The following is a 17,774-nucleotide window of genomic DNA, read 5'->3' as shown; positions in this document are numbered from 1 at the left end:
GCAGGGGAAAATTGGTGGGTTGGGGTTGGGTGTTGGGTTTTTCCTCCTTTGCCTTTTGTCAGTGAGGTGGGCTCTGCGGTCTTCTTCAAAGGAGGTTGCTGCCCGCCAAACTGTGAGGCGCCAAGATGCACGGTTTGAGGCGTTATCAGCCCACTGGCGGTGGTCAATGTGGCAGGCACCAAGAGATTTCTTTAGGCAGTCCTTGTACCTTTTCTTTTGTGCACCTCTGTCACGGTGGCCAGTGGAGAGTTCGCCATATAACACGATCTTGGGAAGGCGATGGTCCTCCATTCTGGAGACGTGACCCATCCAGCGCAGCTGGATCTTCAGCAGCGTGGACTCGAGTACCTCGACGTTAGGGATGAAAGCGCTCCAATGAATGTTGAGGATGGAGCGGAGACAACGCTGGTGGAAGCGTTCTAGGAGCCGTAGGTGATGCCGGTAGAGGACCCATGATTCGGAGCCGAACAGGAGTGTGGGTATGACAACGGCTCTGTATACGCTTATCTTTGTGAGGTTTTTCAGTTGGTTGTTTTTCCAGACTCTTTTGTGTAGTCTTCCAAAGGCGCTATTTGCCTTGGCGAGTCTGTTGTTTATCTCATTGTTGATCCTTGCATCTGATGAAATGGTGCAGCCGAGATAGGTAAACTGGTTGACCGTTTTGAGTTTTGTGTGCCCGATGGAGATGTGGGGGGGCTGGTAGTCATGGTGGGGAGCTGGCTGATGGAGGACCTCAGTTTTCTTCAGGCTGACTTCCAGGCCAAACATTTTGGCAGTTTCCGCAAAGCAGGACGTCAAGCGCTGAAGAGCTGGCTCTGAATGGGCAACTAAAGCGGCATCGTCTGCAAAGAGTAGTTCACGGACAAGTTTCTCTTGTGTCTTGGTGTGAGCTTGCAGGCGCCTCAGATTGAAGAGACTGCCATCCGTGCGGTACCGGATATAAACATCGTCTTCATTGTTGAGGTCTTTCATGGCTTGGTTCAGCATCATGCTGAAGAAGATTGAAAAGAGGGTTGGTGCGAGAACACAGCCTTGCTTCACGCCATTGTTAATGGAGAAGGGTTCAGAGAGCTCATTGCTGTATCTGACCCGACCTTGTTGGTTTTCGTGCAGTTGGATAATCATGTTGAGGAACTTTGGGGGACATCCGATGCGCTCTAGTATTTGCCAAAGCCCTTTCCTGCTCACGGTGTCGAAGGCTTTGGTGAGGTCAACAAAGGTGATGTAGAGTCCTTTGTTTTGTTCTCTGCACTTTTAATGACATCCCAAAACATAAACAAATTAATAATTGAAGAAAGCACAAATTCCAAAGAAATTTGAACAAGCTCTCCCAATTTAAACAGAGTAATTTCTCCAGCAATGCAATCTCATTCAATTAAAATAACTCATTCAGTGGATTTGGAGAAGCTAAAATTCCAGGCATTATAAATCTGAAAAAAATGAGAAATTTCTAACAAGTCTGGCAGTTTCTGTGGAGAAAGAAACAGTTGAAATATCGGGTCAATGCTATTTCTTCAAAACTGGAAAGGAAGTTGAATAAATAGAGAGGAGTGGAGAGAAGCAACTAAATATCTATGACAGAAAGGAGATCAAGGCTGTTCAGGTGAATGACTGCTGTCTAACAGTGGGTGATGAATGCTGATTAATTAAGATTTGTCTGGAACATGCACAGAATATTAGCCCTAGTAAACAGAGAAAAAGCTGATTTAAATGAGGGATTTGCTGGCCAAAAGACAACTGATTAGAAGTAGAACAGGAGTGCTCCCTGTGCCATGTGGAGCTAGAAATAGGAAGTTAGTGCAGCTAAACATGTGGCTAGAGAGATGGTGCAGGAAAGAGGGCTTCATGTTTCTGGATCATTGGGCTCTGTTCCAGGGAAGGTGGGACCTGTTCCAACAGGACTGTTTACACCTGAACTGGAGGGGGACTAAAATCTTTGTGGGTCGGTTTGCTAGTGCTGATCTGAGGGGGTTTAAACTAGAGTTGAAAGGGGATGAGAACCAGAGTGCCAGAGCAGATTGTGAGGTGGAGAAGGATAAAGGTCACATGAGGATTGCATGCATAGACAGAAATCTAATGTTTGTACGTGATAGAAATGTTTTCAAGTGTATTTATTTCAATGCAAGGAGTTTTGTTGGGAAGACAGGCCAGCTTAGGGCATGCATTGGCATGTGGGATTATGACATTATTGCTATTAGTGAGACTTGGTTGCCGGACGGACAAGACTGGAAGCTCAGTGTTCCAGGGTTCCATTGTTTCAAACATGATAGAGGGGAGGGATGAAAGGGGGAGGAGTGGCAATGCTCATCAGGGAAAATATCACAGTTGTGCTTGGGCTGGACAGCCCAGAGGGTTCATTTACAGAACCCATATTGGTGGAGCTCAGGAACGAGAAAGGTGGGACCAAACTGTTAGAGTTGATTTATAGACCGGCCAATATTGGAGAGAATTGGAGAAGCAAATCTGTATAGATATCAGACCAATGTATAAAACAGAAAGTTGTGATAGTAGGAGATTTTAACTTTCCACATATTGACTGGGACTCCCATATTGTAAAAGAGCTGGATGGCTTGTTGTTTGTCTAATTTGTTCTGGGAAGTTTTCTAAATCAATAAAAATGTCACTGTGTCTATTTTAATTATGAATGTTTGTATATATTGTTATTGACTTGATTCACAGTGAAGTGTTAAATAAAAAAAATATATTAAAAATATCTAGCAGTACCATTGAGAAAGGATGCAGTACTTATCTCCTATTTGGGACAAGACAGGTCAGGTGACAAAAGTATGTGTAGGTCCAGTGACCATAAGGTGGATAAAGATAGATCTGGTCCTCGGGTTGAGATACTAAATTAGAGAATGGCCAATTTTATAGTAACAAGAAAGGATCTAGGAAGAGTGGATTGAGATAAATTGTTTTCTAGAAAGTAAGTGTTCTGTAAGTGGAGGCCTTCAAAGGCGAATTTCCATGTTCTTGTAAAGATTTTTTTTTTCTTCTTTGGCTTGGCTTCACGGACGAAGATTTATGGAGGGGTAATGTCCACGTCAGCTGCAGGCTCGTTTGTGGCTGACAAGTCCGATGCGAGACAGGCAGACACAGTTGCAGTGGTTGCAAGGGAAAATTGGTTGGTTGGGGTTGGCTGTTGGGTTTTTCCTCCTTTGTCTTTTGACAGTGAGGTGGGCTCTGCGGTCTTCTTCAAAAGAGGTTGCTGCCCGCCGAACTGTGAGGCGCCAAGATGCGCGGTTTGAGGCGATATCAGCCCACTGACGATGGTCAATGTGGCAGGCACCAGGAGATTTCTTTAGGCAGTCCTTGTACCTCTTCTTTGGTGCACCTCTGTCTCGGTGGCCAGTGGAGAGCTCGCCATACAACACGATCTTGGGAAGGCGATGGTCCTCCATTCTGGAGACGTGACCTACCCAGTGCAGTTGGATCTTCAGCAGCGTGGATTTGATGCTGTCGGCCTCTGCCATCTCGAGTACTTCGATGTTGGAGATGAAGTCGCTCCAATGAAGTCGCTCCAATGTAAAGATTAAAGGTGAAGATAACAGGCATAGGGAACCCTGGATTTCAAAGGATATTGGCAATCTAACTAAGAGGAAGAGAGAGGTGTATAGTAGGTATAGAGAACATGGAGCAAATTAGGTACTGGTATAGAAAATGTAAGAAAATACTTCAGAAGGAAATCAGGAAGGCAAAAAGACATGAGGTTTCTTTGGCACATAATGTGAAAGTAAACCTCAAGGGTTTCTACATTTATGTTAAGAGTAAAACAATAGTAAGGGACAAAATTGTCCCCTAGAAGACAGAGTGGTCATCTATGTGTGGAGCTTCATGAGATGAGATAGATTTTTTGCATTAGTATTTACTCAGGAACTGACATGGTGTATAAGGAAGGAAGGGAAACAAGCAGTAGTGTCAAAGAACATATAGAGATTAAAGAGGAGGAGGAAGTACTTGGTGCCTTACAGCAAATAAAGGTAGATAAATACCCTGGGCCTGACGTGATATTCCCTCAGACCTTGAGGAAGAATAGTATAGAAATTGCAGGGGCCCTATCAGAAATATTTAAAATATCCTTTGCTACAGGTGAGGTGCTGGAGGATTGGAGGGTAGCTCACGTTGTTCTGTTGTTTTAAAAAATAAAGGCTCCAAGTGCAAACCAGGAAATTACAGGGCAATGAGCCTGACATCAGCATAAGGAAAATTATTGGAAGCTATTCTGAGAGATCAGATATACAAGTTTTTGAACGACAAAGGGATGATTACAGATCGTCAGCAAGGCTTTGTGCATGGTAGGTTATGTTTAAGGAATCTTATAGCGTTTTAGAGGAGGTTACCAAGAAAGTAGATGAAGGAAAGGCTGTGAATGTTGTCTGCATAGACTTTAATAAGGCCTTGGACAAGGTCCACATGGGAGGTAATTTCAAAAGGTTTAGACACTAGGTATCCATGGAGAGTTTGTAAACTGGTTTTGAAATTGGCTGAATGCGAAAAGACAGAGAGTGGTAGTGGAAGATTGTTTCTCAGACTGGAGGCCTGTGGTTAGTCATGTGCTTCAGGGTTTGGTGCTGGGACCATTGTTGTTTGTTGTCTATATCAATGATCTGGATGTTAATGCGGTTATTTGGATCAGCAAGTTTGCTGATGACACTAAGATTAAGGGCATTGTGGACAGTGAGAAAGTCTTTCAAAGCTTGAAGAGGGATCGGGACCAGCTGTAAAAATGGGTCAGAAAATGGCAGATGGAATTTAATGCAGACAAGTTTGAGGTGTTGCATTTTGGAAGGACAATCCAAGGTAGGACAAACAGAATAAATGGCAGGGCACAGGGGAGTGTGGATGAACCAAGGGATCTGGGAATACAGCTACATTATTCCCTAAAAGTGGTGTCACAGGTAGACAGAATTGTAAAAAAAGCTTTTGGCATCATGGCCTTCATAAATCAAAGTATTCAATACAGGAGTTGGGATGTTATGGTGAGACATTGTAAGGCATTGGTGAGGCCAAATTTGGAGTATTGTGTGCAGGTCTGATCACCAAACTACAGGAAGGATATCAGAAAGATCAAAAGAATGCAAAGAAGATTTCCTAGGATGTTGCTGGGTCTTCAGGAGTTGAGTTACAGGGAAAGATTAAACAGGTTAAAACTTTATTCCCTGGAACATAGAAGAATGAGGGGAGATTTGATTGAGGTTTACAAAATTATGAGGGGTATAGACAGCGTAAATGCGAGTAGGCTCTTTCCACTTAGATTAGGAGAGATAGGGGAAATGTTTAGATTGAACTTCTTCAATCAGAGAGTTGTGGGAGTTTGGAACAAGTTACCATCTGACATGGTAAATGCAGACTCACTCTTAAGTTTTAAGAATACATTGGATAGATGCATGAATGGGAGAGGTCTGGTAGGCTATGGACTGGGGGACTAGCAGAATGATATTTTGGCACAGACTAGAAGGGCTGAGTGGCCAATTTTCTGTGCTGTATTGTTCTATAGTATTGATGGCTTTAAGCCTATGATATTTGATAATTTGAAAACCATTGCTTTAATTGTACCTAATTGATTCGTTATGTGCTCGGTTCCATAACTCCAAAGGAAATGAGCCAACGACAATTTGTCTCAAAATATCTCAGTAACAATTGTGTCCAGGACAATGGTTCCCAACCTTCCCTTCCCACTCACAAACCACATTAAATAATCCTTACTAATCACAAAGCACCTATGGTATGGGGATTACTTAAGGCTTTATGTGATACCGACGCTCCTGTTCGGCTCCGAATCATGGGTCCTCTACCGGCATCACCTACGGCTCCTAGAATGCTTCCATCAGTGCTGTCTCTGCTCCATCCTCAACATTCATTGGAATGACTTCATCACCAACATTGAAGTACTCGAGCTGGCAGAGTCTGCAAGCATCGAATCCATGGGGCTGAAGACCCAACTGCGCTGGGTGGGTCACGTCTCCAGAATGGAGGACCATCGCCTTCCCAAGATCGTGTTCTATGGCGAGCTCTCCACTGGCCACCGAGACAGAGGTGCACCAAAGAAGAGGTACAAGGACTGCTTAAAGAAATCTCTTGGTGCCTGCCACAGTGACCACTGCCAGTGGGCTGATATCACCTCCAACCGTGCATCTTGGCGCCTCACAGTTCGGCGGGCAGCAACCTCATTTGAAGAAGACCGCAGAGCCCACCTCACTGACAAAAGACAAAGGAGGAAAAACCCAACCCCCAACCCCAACCCACCAATTTTCCCTTGTAGCCGCTGCAACCGTGTCTGCCTGTCCCGCATCGGACTTGTCAGCCACAAATGAGCCTGCAGCTGACGTGGACATTTACCCCCTCCATAAATCTTCGTCCGCAAAGCCAAGCCAAAGAAGAAGAAAGAAAAGAATGTGAGTGGAAAGAAAAAGTTTGACAACCATTGCTCTCAATTATTATTTTTTAATCTCAGTCTCAATAGGGAAAATTGTTACCTTGAGATGGCAAACTCTCACTCCAAACATCTCAGCTAGGAGAAACATCATCTCTGCCTCTACCCTGCTGAACTTCAAAGTATTTGCTTATTTCAATTAGATCACCAAAGATTTTAAATAGGAGAATAAGTTCTTGATTTCCATCTATGAAATTAAAAAGCTGTCAGTCAGTGACACTAAATGCATCAGATGGCAGTGTCTGTGCGTTCTATTTTGCTTTTGAATTGAATAAACCAGGCATTACCATATGTTGTGCTTGGTGCTGCTACCCAGATTCATGTATCTAGCCAATGATGTGACCATCTGGCTGTAAGACCACAATTCTGAATGCTCCTCAAGCTAAGCAATAATTTTAGTGGATTCCATCAAATCCTCTATTGTGTTGAATGAGTTGGCTTATTCCTGCAGTCAAGAGAAAGCAAACTTTGCCTAGGTTAATCCTCGTCATAATTGTTTGTAGTTTGATCTACAATATATTTTGGACTCCGATGGTTGGAAGGAATTATTTCAAGAGAGTAGGGCATTGCACAGGAAGGGATACTGTGGGGGTAAGTGATAAACTCCAGTCACTCATCAGGATTTGCAAACAATCTCTTTTTCTCTCTTGTTTATCTGAGAAGAGGAAGCTGTGGGATCCTGACTGCATGATCTGACCTTTACTTCATATTTTCTTTTCCATTTTCAGCTTTATTTTTATTTTACCAGTTCCCTCCCTTAGCCCCCAGTTGCCTCCTTCTTGACAACCAAACATCAGTTTGCTCTAATTGATTGTGCAACCAGCCCTTTGTCCACCCTTAGCATTCGTTTTTAGATATCCTGTTTTTGGTACCAACATTCTACCTCAAGAAACCCAATTGCATGAAGAGATTGCAAGATAGAAAAAACATCAAAGTCTTTGAGAATAAAGGCTAAAGTATAAATAGATTTATTTTCCAATATAAGATGCTTAAATATATTGTGTCTGATTTTCCAAAGGATTTGACACAATTTCCTCCTTCTACTTAGGTAAGAGCATTTCTGGAGAAATAAACAGACCTTATCTCGGGAGAGGAACAAAATTTGTGGAAACTCAGTGCTAATTGGAACGTCGATACAAAATTACACAGCAACTTTGGAGTGACATATTCTCAGCAAAATATGTACACCGCAGGGAATATGAGGATGGTTGGAGTGATTGAGGATGTAATTTAATGGAACGGTTAGTAATTTTAACAATATAAAGAGAGAACATGCTAAGTCTATGTCAAAGATAATGACAACAACAAACTTAAGACAATTCTGATTCCTCAAGAACTTTGTAACTCTACATTGGAAAACAAGTAATATCAGATGATTATCCTGACAATGTGTTTTCATTGAAGCCAACATTTTCCATCTTGCTGCATATCTAATTACCGAATGCCTTCATGAGTTTTCCTCTCCCATTGATTCGTATCTCCAAATTTTCTCTATATCACGGTAATGATTATCATCCAGTTCCCAGGACTTAACTCAATATGTATTAATGGTCAATGTTATAGCTGATACAATATGCAGTTTTTTCAATATTATTGGAAGCCGGAGGAAATTTGGCATGTTATCTGCATCCTTCAACAAAATCGACAAACACACCTTTGGAACTATCCTGTCAGGGGATTTCATTCCCTGAAATCATTCCAGCAGCACCATGGTGTGGGATGGAGAGTGCTCTACCCAACACTGCATGAAACTATAGAGGACTGTTTATGTGGCTCAGGCTATCGCACAACCTCCCCTCCATTGACTCCATATCTACTTCCTGCTGCCTTGTAAAAGCAGCCAACAAATTAAAAGGCCCAGCATATCCTAGCCACACTCTTTCCGCCCTCCTCCTATCAGAAAGAAGAATCTTGATTGTGAGATCACACACCATTAGATTCAAGGATATTTTTAATGCCATGCCTACTGTTGTCAGACTCCTGAACAACCTCACACTACTAAAATAATGCCTTTTCTCTGTGCTAACTGGCATCTCTCTGTAACTGTGAAAACTGCAGTGATTTTAACTGCTATACTGTATGGGTTGACAAGATGGACTGCTTGGAAACAAACATCCTCAGTCCAGCTCTGTACATGTGACAATAAACTTGAACTTGAATGTATACTTTTGATTAATTGAGGGAAACAATTGCTTTTAAAGCACATTTACCAAATCATCAACTCTTGGGAATGATATCTGGATTTAATATATAATGTTATTGTTTTGAAGTCAATTGGATTGGCAAACGATAGCTTCTTATGCAGAATCATTTCAAAGCAAAATAGTATGTTTGATTGTCACCCTGCTACATACAATTTTAAGTATTCACTCTTTCCATGAACTGTGGTCTGTGGCCGCAGGGCGTAATAAGTACAAACCACACTGCGATAATTTGGCAAGAATAATTCACCAGCATTTTTCAAGCTTAGAGCAGCAGGCACATGAGAACAAGACTGTCTGAGAGAGCTGCTCCAAATCAGACACGATCCCAACTCAGAGATATATCACTGTTGCTTCATCATCTTTGGTTGTGAAAATTGGAGCTCCCTCTTAACAGCACTGCCAGAACACATTCCCCACAAGTGCAGCAGTGGTTTAAGAAAATTAAGAATAAATGGAAGAAGCTGGAAATCTGAAATAAAAATAGAGGAATTACTGGAAATATTCAGGAAGTCAGAGAGCACCTGCAGATGAGAAAATGTTAACAGTTCAAACTGGGGACACATCATTGGAACTGGGAAAGAGGGATAAAAAGTCAAGTTTTAATTTGCAGAGAAGGCAGTGGAAAGACCAATGCTTGTTTGAAGACAATGTGGTTAAACGCACCACTCCATTATCAAACTGGCGTCTGTAGTTGCAGGCCTCCACAGGATCAAGAGTTTCCGGTGTCTGGGAGGCACAAACAACTCTGGGAGGAACGTGACTTCAGAGGATGGGTGATTGTGATAGCATGCCAACTGTAATTATTTAAACTCCTGCAAAGGTTGCATTAAACAGTTCTGCTGGTTCAGCTCATAGACAACTTCAGTTGTGCTTTATTGACTGCACCACTCGTTACAATGGTGACCCCAACGGTCCAAACAACATTTTGGACTTCACAATGGATGCGCAGAATGCCATTGTGCTCAAATTTCCAGTATTTTGGACCTCACAGTCACAGGTCTGGTTTGAGCAGGCTGAGGCCCAGTTATATCTATGCCAGATTATCGTTGATGCAATGAAGTACCACTATGTCATTGCATCACTGGACCAAGATACCGCAGGGGGTATTGCCAGCCCCCAGCCAACAACAGGTATGAAGCCATCAAAGTTCTGCTCATATATATTTTCAGCCTTTCCTGATGCAACAGGACAGCATGGCCTTGTTGACCGCTCTGCTTCGAACTGATGAATGAGATGCATGGATGGATACAAGCCCAATCTGCTTTTCAAGCAACTTTTTCTGAACAAATGCCAGAATATATCCATTTGCTGCTGGCAGACGGAGACTTTAATGACCCTCCTCGCTTAGCAGCCCATGCTGATGAGTTGTGTCACGCTATGCAGCATGGTGGACTTTTGGTTGGCATGTAGCAGTGCTTCAGCAAAGGGCATGAACCCTCCCCACTGCGGATAGTGTTACAGCATCAGACTCGACAGAACACAGCGCAGACAGAGAGCAGTAGTGCTATTATCAACAGAGATGGGGAACTGCAGTCTGCCACTACCAACCCCTCTGCAAGCATTCAGGAAATGCTGAGACCGGCCATCAGTAGTGGCCATGACAGCCGTCCACAAGAACAGCCTCCTTTTCCTCTGGGATCAACAGTCAGGCCATCGGTTCTTGGTTGACGCAGGAGCAGAGTTCAGCGTGTTTCCCTCCTCTGGCCCAAACGTTCAGGAAAGAAGGGCCCTCCTCTCACCAACAGCAGCATCCAGATGTATGAGTCACAGACAATTCCACTCGTCGAAGTTCAGCTAGTCTTTCACTACTGATGATGTATCACAACCACTCCCTTCGAGTAGATCTCAAAGGTCACTACCCAGTTAATTTGAAGACTTTTGAGTCCCTCGCCTTGCACCGCATTCCATTGCTCACACCTCACCTTAACTAGGTGATGCTCTAGGACGAGGAATATAACAGAATCTGAGCGGAATTCCTCAGCACTATTACAATGCAGTTCAAGATGGCTCAACCGAAACATGGAGTACAGCACCACATTCTGACTCATGGACGTCCCTTGCATGCTCGAGCACACAGGCTACCTCGGATAAATTGTGGTTGGCTAAAGACAAATTCTGACACATGGAGGAAGTGGTGATTGTTCGCCACTCCGATAGCCCTCGTGCATCACCGCTACATATGGAACCTAAGGCATCTGGAGAATGGAGTCCTTGTGGGGACTATCGGCATCTGAACCACATCACTGTGGCAGATTGCTACCCAGTTCCCCATGTACAGGATTTCTCTGTGATCCTTCACAGCACTATTTTCTCCAAGATCAATCTGGTGTGCTGGTACCATCGAATTCAGTTCACCCTGACAATAGTCCTAAGACTGCCTTAATTACCCCGTTTGGGCCATTTGAATTCCTCCGTCTGCCTTTTGGTTTAAAAAGCACGGCCCAGACATTTCAATACCTAATGGACAGTTACCTGGGGCCTGGATTTTGTATTTGTTTATTTGGACGACATCCTTATTGCCAGCCACTCATGGCAGCAGCATAGGGTCCACCTCTGTCAACTATGTCAGGGGCTTTATGACCACGGGTTAGCAATCAACCTGGCCAAATGCCATTTTGGCCTCACATCAATCAGTTTCCTCGGCCACTATATCAGCCAGCTCGGAGCGGTTCCACTACCTTCCAGGATCGAGGCCACTTGAAAATTTCCAAGACCCTCTACCTGCAGGAGTTTGTTGGCACGATTAACCGTTTCATGCCAGGAGCAGCCAAAGTTATGCAGCCACTTGTCAAACTCTTGTCCGGACATCCCAAGGAACTGAAACGGAATAATGAGGCCACACCACATTTGAGTCTGCCAAAGGAGCACTAGCAAGAGCCATTATGCTCGTGCACCTGAGGGTTGGTGTGCCAATGGCTGCGATGGCAGATACATCAGGCATTGCAGTAGGTGGGGACCTGGAGCAGCTCATTAACAGTATCTGGAAACCCTTGGCTTTCTTGAGTTATCATTTGAGACCACTGGAGCAGAAGTACAGTGCTTTTGACTTGGCCATGCAGCATTTTCACTATTTCCAAGAGGGCAGAAGGCACATGGTCTACACGGATCACAAGCCGTTGACTTTTGCCATTGCCAAGATGTCCGATCCATGGTCAGCTCGACAACAATGACAACTCTCCTACATTTCAGAGTTTACGACTACGATAAAACACATCACCAGAAGAACAATCTAGTCACTGACACACTATCCCACACCACCATTGCTTCCCTCTGTTCACCTGCTCTTGGCATAGACAACACGGATTTGGCAGCTGCTCAGAAGAAAGATGAAGAAATGGCCACGTATTGTACTGCTATATCAGACTGTAATCGAAGGACATATATTTGGTCCAGCTAATGCCTCCCTACTTTGTGATGTATCCATCAGCCAATTGTACCTGCTGCGTGGCGACATCAGGTGTTTGATGCCATACACATTTTGACTCACCCTTCGATTATGACAACAACAAGGCTCGTGGCAGACAAATTCATGTAGTGTGGCCTGTGCAAGAAAGTTAGTGCTTGGAAAAGGACATGCATCCAGTGACAGACCTCAAAAGTTCGGCACCACACCAAAGCCCCACTACAGATTTTTGCATCCACGCAGCACAGAGTTGATCACATCCACGTAGAGTTTATCAGCTCATTGCCAGTCCAAAGGCACTACTCATCTCTTCCCAATAGTAGTAGACAGGTTCATGAGATGGTCTAAACTTGTCCTGCTCTCTGACACCTCCTCCTCATCTTGTGCAGGAGCCCTCATCTCCAATTGGATAGTATGTTTTGGAGTACCCATGTAAATCTCCTCTGACAGAGGAGCTCAGTTTGCATCTGGGTCATGGTCCACAATCACAGAGTTACTGGGCACACATATCGGTCAATGGCCTATTGGAACGTTTTCACCATCATATGAAAATGACTCTCATGGCACATCTTAAAGGACCGGATTGGCTAGATGAACCATCTTGGGTACTTTTAGGTATCCATACTGCACCCGAAGGAAAATCTAACTACGTCCTCTGCAAAATTGGTTTGCAGAGCTCCACTAACCCTCCCAGGGGATTTCATTCCAGCAGCACATGGGCAGCAGAATTCTCTTACTTCAGTACTCACATACTTAAAGTAGAAAGTGGGTACACTGGCACCTATTCTGACCACCTGGTATGGGTCTATGACTTCATAAATTCTGCCCTAACTCAGGGACTGCCTTTATGTATTTCTGCTCACAGGACGCCATTGCAATGGCCATATGAAGGTCCTTTTAAGGTTGTACACAATGACGGATCCACGTTTGTTATAGATATTTGCAACATGCAAGAAACTATTTTGGTAGATCGCCTTAATTGTGGACCTAGATCAGCCGGTACGTGTGGCATGTCCTTGGCACAGGGGACATCCACCTGCCCATCCTAACTGTATAGGCAAGACTGTGGTGTCACTTCCAATCCGGTTTTGAGGGTGTAATGGAAGATTTAAACCATATTTTTAACTTTTGCAGCCTTTGTTTCTGCAAGGCTGAGAACCTGCTTGTTTTTTGGAGTCAGCGGATGTGGGCTGGGTTCCGCCATGGGGCCCGAAGGTGCAGTTATCTGACAAAAGGACATCTGTGTACCAAGAACATTTAATCTTCCTGCTTGTTTTGGTCACAGACTGTCAGAGGCCTAGCCTTGATGCAAAATAAACCATTTATTCAAAGTGATAAGCTATGAGTAAGCAATTTTTGGGTAATATAAGCCACGGTCCTGCTGCTGAGACTCTCCGAGAGGTGGCAACAGCAAGAAGAAGAACTTTTAGAGTCCAGCTAATGTCCCGGTCGAGGGAGGTGGAGAAGCTGCTACCGGCGCCCCGACAACCTACTACAAGTGTGCAGTCGTTGCCTCGCTTCAACAGTTAGGACCAGTACAGGCATTGATAAGTATAATTGGGAAGGGCTTGCATATTGTAGTTTGATATCAGCTTTAGAATTTGTAATAAAGATTTGTATAAACTAAAGTGTTCTCGGCGTGTGTGTCTATTTTATTTCGGTAGCTCAAACACCGTGACCAATCTAAAACGAACAAAATGAGAGGTACACATTTACCCAGGACAGAGGGTGGTTTATGTGGCAAACTGTGCCACTCCATTATCAAACCTGCAACCATAGTGGCAAGAAGAACTCTGGGAGGGCGTGACTTCAGAGGTTGGGTGATTGTGGTAATTATTTAAACTCCTGTGAAGATTCCTTTAAACAGTTCTGTTGGTTCATCTCACAGAAATGTCTGTTGTGCTTTATTCACTGCACCACTCACTACAATAAGCTCTTATTTTCTTCCTGACTTCTTTTCTACAACTTAAAATTACCCCTAGACCAGTTCTGTTGAAGAGCATCTGACTTAGAGTTAACTGTTTCTCTTTCCACAGATCTTGTATAAGACAAGAATTTTGCTATATTAATGATTGAAGAAGATGATTTCCCTGTAAATGGGGTGGGGGGGGGGGGTGGTGGGCTCCATCCCCTGAAGATATGGCTGATCATATCTTTTAAAGGTATCCCTGAGCACAACAAGAGACTTTGAAGTGCAGTCATTACCATCATGCAGCTGGCTTCTAAAATCTGCAAATAACCATCTTGCATCTTACTTCATTATCAGTGAACCTTTACTATTTTGCCAGTGCATCAGTGGGGATGCATTCTTCAGGACAAACTAAATATAAGCTACGCGCCACACTTCCTTTGCTGGACCATGCTTTATATTAATGCTGATACAAGTGCTGCATTCAAGAAGAAATAAGGGCCCTCGCAGCCCCCTCGGGTGCCTCACGAAATGAAGGACAAATGCGACGATCCAGCAGGCTGCACAAGGCCTGCAGCGCTGCCCTGCAATTGGCCACAATTAAAGGAGCCTAATTGGCCTATCAAGGAATGCGGATCGCAAATGCACCACTCAGTGCAGAGGGGGCTTTGACCACGTCCCTCAGTTTGAGAATAAAAGCAGGGCTGTGAGCCCAATAAAGCTCAGTGTTAACTACAGTCAACTGGGGTTCAGGTCGTTCTTTCTGGAAACAGCATGTTCTGTCTGAGGTAACCTGCATACAGCTGTAACCTCGCCTGCGCTATAGGCTCCACAGAGCCATAGCTTGTAACAGCCAGCTACAGGCCTGTCATTATACACTTTGTCATCCCAAGCCCTTAGAAGCCAGTTGAAGGTTATACTGTATTAAACGGCCACCCTGATCTTGCAGAAAGGTTAGTGCTGGGGGTGATAGAATTAGCTCTGCAATGTTAGAAGCCAAAGTTAAACTTGTACCCCTGCCTTGTGAAACTCCATGTTCAGGCCATGAGGCAGCTCCCTGGGACTATTTCCAGCATTGAAATGAACTAAAGCTTCAAGAGACAAGGAGCTCTCTTTCTGCTCCTTATTTTAAAAAAAATCTCAACTGTACTTCTGTGAAATTTCACAATAAAAAAAGGGCAAGAGGGTCTTTGTTTATGTGACTCAGTAGCCAAAAATAAACAGTTCCTTTGAGGGAAAAAAAATTGTGGCATCTGGAAGAAAGACAAACCAACAGAAGGTGCAGTGAAACAGAATATTCCATTCCATAACATTACAAGCTGCTGCTCAAATGAACACTGCAAACCCCATCTGTTGGAAGCAATAGCTTAGGTGCCATTTCTGAAGAAATTTAAACCCTCACCATATAGCCATATAACCATATAACCACTTACAGCACAGATCTCATGATCTCGTTGAATGGCGGAGCAGGCTCGAAGGGTCGAATGACCTACTCCTGCTCCTATCTTCTATCTATGTTAAGAACAGGCCAGTTCGGCCCTATTAGTCCATGCCGTAACAAATCCCCACCCTCCTAGACCCACTGACCAACACCCGGTCCATACCCCTCCAGTCCTCTCCTATCCATGTAACTATCCAGTCTTTCCTTAAATGTAACCAATGATCCCGCCTCAACCACGTCTGCCGGAAGCTCATTCCACATACCTACCACCCTTTGCGTAAAGAAATTTCCCCTCATGTTCCCCTTATAATTTTCCCCCTTCAATCTTAAACCATGCCCTCTAGTTTGAATCTCCCCCACTCTTAATTGAAAAAGCCTATCCACATTTACTCTATCTGTCCCTTTTAAAATCTTAAACATCTCTATCAAGTCCCCTCTCAATCTTCTACGCTCCAGAGAAAAAAGCCCCAGTCTGCACAACCTTTCCCTGTAACTCAAACCTTGAAATCCTGTCAACATTCTCGTGAACCTTCTCTGCACTCTCTCTATTTTGTTTATATCTTTCCTATAATTTGGTGACCAAAACTGTACACAGTACTCCAAATTTGGCCTCACCAATGCCTTGTACAATTTCATCATAACCTCCCTACTCTTGAATTCAATACTCCGATTTATGAAGGCCAACATTCCAAATGCCTTCTTCACCACACCATCTACCTGAGTATCAGCCTTGAGGGTACTATTTACCACAATTCCTAAATCCCTTTGTTGCTCTGCACATCTCAATAGCCTACCATTTAATGCATATGACCTATTTAGATTTGCCTTTCCAAAATGTAACATCTCACACTTATCTGTATTAAATTCCATCAGCCATTTCTCAACCCACACCTCCAGCCTTCCTAAATCACCTTTGAATCTACGGTAATCTTCCTCATTGTCCACAACACCACCAATCTTTGTATCATCCACAAACTTGCTTATCCAATTCTCCACCCCAACTTCCAGATCATTGATATATATAACAAACAATAGTGGATCCCTGAGGAACTCCACTAGTCACCGGCCTCCAATTGGACAAACAATTTTCTACCACTACTCTCTGACACCTCCCATCCAACCATTGCTGAATCCATTTCACTACCTCCTCATTTATACCTAATGCCTCCACCTTTTTCCCTAACCTCCTGTGGGGAACTTTGTCAAAAGCTTTACGAAAGTCTAAATAGACAACATCCACAGCTTTCCCTTCATCAACCTTTATTGTAACCCCCTCGAAAAACTCAATCAGGTTTGTCAAGCATGATCTACCCCTGACAAAACCATGCTGATTACTCCCTAGCAATCCCTGTACCTCCAAATATTTGTAAATACCATCCCTCAGAACACTTTCCATCAACTTGCCAACCACAGACATCAGACTCACGGGCCTATAATTCCCAGGTTTACATTTAGACCCTTTCTTAAACAGCGGAACCACATGCGCCACCCTCCAATCCTTTGGCACTACCCCCGTGGCCAGTGACATCCTAAATATCCTGTTAATGGCCCCACTATTTGTCCACTAGCCTCCCTGAGTGTCCTTGGGAATATTTTGTCCGGTCCCGGAGATTTATCCACCTTTATCTTTTTCAACACAGCCATCACTACCTCCTCGGTTATCCTTATATGCTTCATTACCTCCCCACTATTTTTCTTTACCTCAACTGGTTCAATATTTTTTTCCCTAGTGAATACCGAGGCAAAGAAATAATTCCTCACTAATCTTTTACTTTTAATGTACTTATAGAAGCCCTTTGGATTTATTTTTACTCTGTCTGCCAAAGCCTCTTCGTGCCTTTTTTTTGGCTTTTCTAATTTCTTTCTTAAGATTCCTTCTACAGTCCTTGTAGTCCTCCTTCAAATTGTCAGCTCTCTGCTCTTTATACCTCTTGTACACCTCCCTTTTTCTCCTAACTAAATTTCCAATATTCCTCGAAAACCAAGCCTCCCTATGACTTCCAGCCTTTCCTTTGATCCTCACTGGGACATAACTACTCTGTACCCTCAAAATTTCTTTTTTGAATATCCTCCATTTCTCATTTACACCCTCACCTGAAAATATCCTGTCCCACTCAATACTCCCCAAATCCCTTCTTATTCCTTCGAAATTTGCTCTTCTCCAATCCAGAACCTCAACTTTAGGCCCCTCCTTGCTCCTCCTACCTTACAACTAACAGAATTATGATCACTAGACCCAATTGGATCTCCAAAATTAATGTCCGATACCTGACCTAGCTCATTCCCTAACAGGAGATCCAGTATTACACTGTCCCGAGTCGGTTCTTCTACTAATTGATTCAGAAAACAATCTTGAACACATTTAACGAACTCTAGCCCATCCA

This window comes from Narcine bancroftii, chromosome 3 (genome assembly GCF_036971445.1).
Source record: "Narcine bancroftii isolate sNarBan1 chromosome 3, sNarBan1.hap1, whole genome shotgun sequence".
Taxonomy (NCBI): domain Eukaryota; kingdom Metazoa; phylum Chordata; class Chondrichthyes; order Torpediniformes; family Narcinidae; genus Narcine; species Narcine bancroftii.
This window is presented reverse-complemented; position numbering follows the sequence as displayed.